The sequence below is a fragment of the Paroedura picta genome, chromosome 2 (assembly GCF_049243985.1).
Source record: "Paroedura picta isolate Pp20150507F chromosome 2, Ppicta_v3.0, whole genome shotgun sequence".
Taxonomy (NCBI): Eukaryota; Metazoa; Chordata; class Lepidosauria; order Squamata; family Gekkonidae; genus Paroedura; species Paroedura picta.
The window spans coordinates 123,975,403-123,983,091 of NC_135370.1; positions in this window are offsets into that span (position 1 = coordinate 123,975,403).

The window sequence follows — 7,689 nt, forward strand, 5'->3', positions numbered from 1 at the left end:
CACTCTCAGTCAAAATTGGCTGTCAGGCTGGCTTCTAATTTCTGCAACAAGACTCATAAGATCAGTCAGTCAGTAACCTTTTATTGGCATAAAATATGTATAAGACATATAAAAATAGAGTTTAAAATTTCAACAAAATAATAAAATAGGCCATGGGGTTACATAACCAAACAGATCTTAAAATGATTAAATAAACTATAAAAGATAAAATACAAGGTAGGCAGCATATTATAAAAGCATCTTAGTTAAAACTCTGGCAACTAAAATGGTTACCTCTGGGTCTTTGTCAGAGAGCAGAAATTGCAAGGTCATAGATTTACTTACAGAAGGCTTGTTTCCCAGCAAAGCAACAAAGCTGTCATCCCGACACTGCTCATATAAAGGGCAATCTAACAAAATGTGTGAGACAGAGTCAGGGCAGCCAGAACCACACGGACAGAGTCTCGCATGGTATGGGATATGGTGGAATCTTCCCTCTAAGACCTTTGAGGGGAAAGCATTCATTCGTGCCAGGAGAAAAACTCTTCTCAGGGGTGGGTCATCAAGAAGATGCAAATATGGAAACATATTTCTCTGCATAGTGATGCCAAAGAATGCTGGTGAGCAGACTCGAGGCTGGGTAGGTATGAGTTCCTGCTGCTCATGGTCTAGTATTCTCTGTTTAATAATACGGAAGATACATTTTTCTTCCAGAGGTAGTAGGGAGTTCAGATCGATGCCAATGGAGACTAATTTTTGTTCAATAGCCTGGAACCATCGAAATTTAAGAGGATCACTTTTCAGACAAGTTAAAAGGCTGCCAGTTTCTACTTTAAAATATAGTCTGACCCAAAATTTAAAAGTAGCTATCCAGGCCCTTGTCTCTACCCTAATTTGGCCAAATTCTGCGCAAATGGGGACACAATTGGGAACCCCTGCAATTTGCCTATAGAAAGCAGATTGAACACCCTCAATAGATTTATTAAAGGCAGGAACCCATAAGGGGCATCCAAACAGGAGCTGGGACATCACTTTGGCATTAAAATTTTTAATTGCTGCAGGAATAAAGAAGAAGAAGAGTTGGTTCTTATATGCCACTTTTCCCTACCCGAAGGAGGCTCAAAGTGGCTTACAGTCGCCTTCCCATTCCTCTCCCCACAACAGACACCCTGTGGGGTGGGTGAGGCTGAGAGAGCGCTGATATCACTGCCCGGTCAGAACAGTTTTATCAGTGCCGTGGCGAGCCCAAGGTCACCCAGCTGGTTGCATGTGGGGGAGCGCAGAATCATACCTGGCATGCCAAATTAGAAGTCCGCACTCCTAATCACTACACCAAACTGGCTAAATTGGTTACCTTTCGCAGAGAAAAAGAACTGTTTTATCAAGGAAGAAGATGAGGATTTGGCCAGATTGATAGCTCGTTGGCAGTGGGAGTGCCAGTTCTGGTTATATTGGAAGGTAACACCTAGATACTTAAATGTTTTGACTTATTCTATTGAAGTGCCTCCAATAGACCAAGTCATTGCATGCCAGCTCTTAGAGAAAACCAAAACTTTTGTTTTACCATAGTTAATTACTAAGTTATTATCTTGGCAATATTGGTAAAAGGTGGATAAGTATCGTTGTAAGCCAACCCTTGTATATGAGAGTATTGTAGTATCGTCGGCATACAACAACAAAGGAATATGCTGGGAACCAAGTTTTGGGGGATGACCATTAATAGGTTCCAGTTTTTGCGCTAAATCATTAATGAATAAATTAAACAACAAGGGGGCCAGAATACAGCCTTGTTTAACGCCAATGGTCGTTGAGATCTTAGAGGTTAAGTTTCCCTTTGAAGAATACCGGACTTGACAGGAGGTGGACACATAAAGTTTTTGGATGAGAAACACAAGTCTCGGTTCCATATCCATTAGTCGCAATTTATTCCAGAGCATATCCCTATCTATGTTATCAAAGGCACTTTTAAGGTCTATAAAAGCTGTGTATAGCCTCTTACCATTTTGGGATGTATATTTCTCGGCCAGGCACGAGGGAGTTAAACCAGTGGTCCCCAACCCCCGGGCTGCGGTCCGGTGCCGGGCCGCGAAGGCCTCGGCGCTGGGCTCCCTCTTCCTGCCCCCACCACAGCGAGAAGCTCGCCAGGCCGCGAGCAAATCGGCCGCCGAAGCAACCGATAAGCTTGCAGCCCGGCAAGCCTCTTGCTTTGGGAGGGGGCGGGAAGAGAAGCTTGCCGGGCCGCAAGCTAATCGGCCGCTTCGGCGGCCAATTTCCTTGCAGCCTGGAGGGGCAATTTCCTTGCAGCCTGTGCCGGCGGCGCAAATGTGCACGCGCAGACTTGCCGCACATGCACATTTGCGTCCGGGGGCGCAAACATGCACGCACGGCAAGTCCGCGCATGCGCGTTTGCGCCGGGGCTGCCGCTCATGCGCGGGGCCCCGGGTCGCCCTCTCCCCGCACCCCGGCGCAGTGGTCTGCCGCCTAACAAAGGGTGTGGACCACTGAGTTAAACAATGATCTATAGTAGAGTTACCCTGCAAGAAACCAATCTGTTCAGGACCTATAATTCTTTGAGATCGAGCCCAATCAGTTAAGCGCCGTTCAAGATGTTTTGCATAAATCTTACCTATAATTGATAATAAACTAATAGGTCTAAAATTATTAGGGTCGTTATGGTCACCATTTTTAAACATGGGAACAATGATTGAATTCAACCAAGAACTTGGGACAATCCCATGTAAATCAATTAAGGTAAATAAGTTGGCCAAAGGTGGAGCCCACCATTTAGGGTTGATTTTTAGAAGTTCAGCTGATAGGGCATCCTGGCCTTGGGCTTTGCCTATCTTAAGGCTCAGATTTAGTTCCTCTACTACGTCAGGCAATACTGGGGACCTTCTAGGGACATTAGTTGGGATGGAGTCATTCAGCAAATTTTCTGGAGCTGCTGGGACATTAAATAGAGCAGAAAAATGATCAACCCAAACTTGGGGGGACTCATTAGATCAAGAGACAAAGCAAGCACATTTTTTAAAATATAAAAATATAGCAGTATAAAGGTAAAAAGGCAAGCAGTAGTAATGATTAAAATTCAAAAGCTAGTACAAAAGTCAGCCTTGCTAGTTGAGGGCTGGGGAGGGGGAAAATTAAACCCAAAGTGTGGATAAATATCATCTATGCTTTTAGAAGTATAACAAACTACATTGGGCAAGTATCTGAGCAGATTTTCATAACTCAGGTGCCACAACTGGAAAGGTCCTGACTCAAGTAGCAACTCAATTTATGTCAGAAAATAGGGCCACAAGAAGCAAGGCCTCTGTGGATGATCTCACCCATCAAGTAGGCTCATGTGGTAACAGATGGTCCTTTAAGTACCCTGAACTCAAGCTGTTTAATTCTTTAAACGTTATAAACTACCTTGTAATTCGGCCTGGAAGTAAATTGCCAGCCTATATATTTGTTTTAAGACTGGCAAGATGTGATTTTCAGAAGTCATAACAATCAGCAACTTTGCTAACCAGTTCAAGCCACTATCTTCAAAATCCCTGTGGTGTTTTTGCAAAGGGAAAGCCTTGCTTCCAAGCACGGTTGCTGAGTTGCGTATGTTCCATAGTCTAGGGAACAAAACCAAAAAAGAAAGAGGAAAAAAAACTTCAACTCAGAGAACTTAGTAACCATGAAGGTTGACAAAAAGCCTAATAACAGAATATTAATGGGTTACATTCCTTAAATTAATAACTCTTTAATGCACTACAAAAATAATGAAAAATGTTTTGGCCACAAGATCTTTCTCAGTGGTACAAATTATTAAAATATGCACCATACAATATATTTGACCTAAGCTTTAAAAAGCACACAAGAAGTAGGGCCAGTTTGTTAACTAGGTAAGTCCCGCTTTGTGGTTGGAGTAAAATAAATTAGGACCATGAAAAATCATTTTTCAGATTGTTGTTGTTCACAGTCCAGATATCTCTGTAAGCTCTGCAAGCTTATGGTGATGGTGTGTGTATCCACATTCTCTACTGTAACTGGTTGCAGCTCTCCAGTGTCTTGGCCAGAAGTCTAATCCTTGATATGTACAAGCTTTTTAACTATAGCTGCCAGGAATAGAACTTGGGGATCTTCTGCATGCATAAAACCTTAGAAGGCTATTTCACATTACCATTGTGGTGACTGAATATTGGAATGCTTTTCTTCATAAATAAACTTACTATAAAATTAGCAGATTCTTGCTTAGGTTTTTGCCTTACAACGGAGCTTTAAACATATAGGCAGATTTTTTACATTACGCAGCATTTGATCATTCATCTGGAATCTGAAGGAACACAGTTGTAGAACACTGTACATGTAACATGGGAAACATTGTTTTTGTTTCTTTTTCCTTTCCATGTGTCTCGATGTTTTATTTTATAATTTGCGGCAGTGCTTTGTTCCACTTTGTAATGGGGATTCCAGCTAATTTTGCCAAGGTAGAAAAAACTACACATAATCCCAAAGGAAGAATAGTACCCCAGTATGAAAATAATAAGCTCAAACATTTTTAATAGGCTCAAACCTTATTTGTTGGGGTACCAATGTAAACTAGCCCTCAAAGCGAATACAGGCCATACCCTGTTGTTGGCTGTCCAGAAGAACTGGTTGATCATGGTGTGAGACAGAATGCTGTATTAGATGGACCATCGGTCTGATTCAGCAGGGCTCTTCTTATGTATAGGGGAGCAAGACCATGTCTGCTGGCTCATTCCTGAACATCTGGATGTAGCTTAATGTCTGCAGCAGATCCTATCTATGTACATAAATCAGTTTTATACATACGGTTGGGACCCAGCTTTTTTGCAATGTTCCTGGTTTTGTGTAAATGTGCAAAGGTTCATTGCAGGTGTTCATCTGTACAGGTAAAATTCCAAGAGAACACTGCTAGCTGACATGATCTGTTCCCTTCTGCACATATGCTGTTTGAATGACTGAACAGAAATTAAGCTGGAGAAGTTTGAATACTTTGCTGTAGCGCTTGGAGAGCTACAGCCACTGTGTGGAGCTGTGATATTCATTGTAGTTGTGCATCTAGCTAGTTAGCTGTTTTCATTACCTCTGGGGTGAAGGATCTATAAGCTGCTTGAATAAAGAAGATACTAAAAGCTGAGGATATTTTTTCCTATAATCTACTGCTAAAATCGACAGGGAATGAGGTGGCTGGATGGAGTCACTGAAGCAGTCGGTGCGAACTTAAATGGACTCCGGGGACTGGTAGAGGACAGGAAGACCTGGAGGATCATTGTCCATGGGGTCGCGATGGGACAGACACAACTTCGCACCTAACAACAACAACACTGCTAACATGCATTTCTATACTATTAGGAGATTCGTTTGCAATGGAATATATGACTGTTCTGTTCTTAGCTTACACATCAAAGTAATTCTGAAGGCTTTTGAAATGGAACCATTTCTAAATGCATTGTACAATTCAGGATGTACTTGCAAAGTAGTTCCACACTAATGCCCCCCCCCATAACGTAAAGTGGAGGAATCTCACATCTTACATTCTGTTTTTCATGTTTAATATTTATAAAGAGCAATGATCAGTATTTCATGACTATTTTTCACCTTATGTTGAGGCAAACTCAAATTTACATAACTTGCCATTGAATCTCCCCCAGTCTCCTCACCCAGTTTACTCTGCATCACCACCTCCCCTGCAACCCACATGTAAGAGGGCCATGACCCACTTTTGGGCCCATTATGTAATGGAAAGTTGTAATTGATGTAGAGTGGTGGTGGAGACTGCCATCAAGTGGCAGCCAGCTTAGGGCAATCCCTCATGAGGTGTTCAAGGCAAGAGACATTCAGAGGTGGTTTTCAGAGGTGGCCTGCCTCCACATAGCAACCCTGGAATACTTAGTGGTCTCCCATCCAAGTACTAACCAGGGCCAACCCTGCTTAGCTTCTGAGATCTGATGAGATTGAGCAGGCCTGGGCTGTCCAGATTAGTGAAAAGGTTTTAACAGAACCTTTATTTTTGGAGTAATGAGTATTATATATACAATTTTTATTGTTGCAAAAAATGCTTTTTCCTGTGCACCCTGGACGATTAATCCAGAATTTCTTGGTGCCATACTAGTTCTATGTATTTCAGGATGTCCATAAATTTCTGCTTATCTGGAATATATTTTGGGTTTTAACTTCTACAAGATTACCTTTTTTCTAGATTTCTTATTTAAGTTAACATGCTTGGGAAACATTTACAGGAATTTCAGACAGGAATGACTGTGAATGTTGAAATAACTTATGCTTATGATTTTGCAGTGTGCAAACTCACACTTGATCTCTAAGTGATCCACAGTGGCCCACTTTTATGAGGTTTCATTGTACCATAGCTTGCCTTACCCTAGTGGCTATATCACCAGCCATGCCTTTACTTGCAAGAGCAGGCCCAATCAAGTCAAGGTTAAGAAATTTCAGGTCTCACTGATTTCATTGAGAGCAAATTGCTAACAAGAACCAGCAAGGTGTAGTGGTTAGAATGTTGTAGTGGGAGCTGGGAGAGCTAGGTGAAAATTCTCACTCTGCCATGGAAGCTTACTAGGTGACCTTGAGTCGATCACATGCTCTCTCAGCTTCAACTAGGTGGTGGTAAAATGGAGGAATAGGGAATTATTTGAATATGTTGATGAATATGACCATAAATCAAGGTGCACCTTCTGTTTTTCCTTCTTCTTCTGCTCCTGCTTTTGTTTTTACAGAGGGTGATATGTAGTCTGCTGCTAGCTAAAAGATAAAAAGCCGACAACATAGAAAAACTAGATTTGAGTCCAGTAGCACCTTAGACAACAACAAGATTTTCAGGATATGAGCTTTTGAGCATGAAAACTCCCTTCTCCTGAGAACTTTAACTCTCTAAGGTGCTACTGGACTCACATGTAGCCGTTCTAATGCAGACCAGTACAGCTACCTATACAGACAGACTTTCTTTTCCCATAGGCATCTGTCTGGCTTCTGTTGGAAACAGGATGATGGACTTCATGAGTCAGAAGGGCTCATCTTGCAAGAGTACATTATTTAAAAACTCCTAGTCAAAGGACTTCTGCCATTTTGATTGTTTCTCAGGATTCTAAAGTACAAGCTGAGACTGTTACCCAGTATTCAGAAAATGACAAGTCAGGCTGTTCTGGTGGTCTGCCGCCCCAGATGCCTCCACCACATGGGGGAAACTAGCACAGCAAGCTGAAAGAGATCCAGACTGATAACATTACGTTTAAACTTGCTGTGAGTCGTAATGTGGGGGAGTATTTAAATCACACTGCATTCTGAAGTGGTAAAATCCTGAGGAAGGTATCCTCTTCCTCTTCTGAATATTAAAACTGGCTCTAGGTTGTCTTCTCAATCACCAGCTGAGAGAAAATGGAGAGTATGTTTGAAGCTATTCAGATACAATGAAGTAAGAAACATCTCTGCCATTGTTGGGTATATTGCAGGAATATTGTTGATGCTTGTTATTCCTAGTTAACATTATAAGTACTTATTCTCAACGTGTTTTGGGCGTGCTTTTATTCCTTGTGAACAAATTGCTGTTTAATTCATTCATCTTTTTCTCAATGCAGAAACCCACCAAAGGGCAACAGCCATGTAAGTCCCTTAAAGCCATGGGCATCAATGGGCCAACTGCTAGCAGCAATGAAGTTGCTTCACAAGCCACAGCGGTAAATATGACAACAA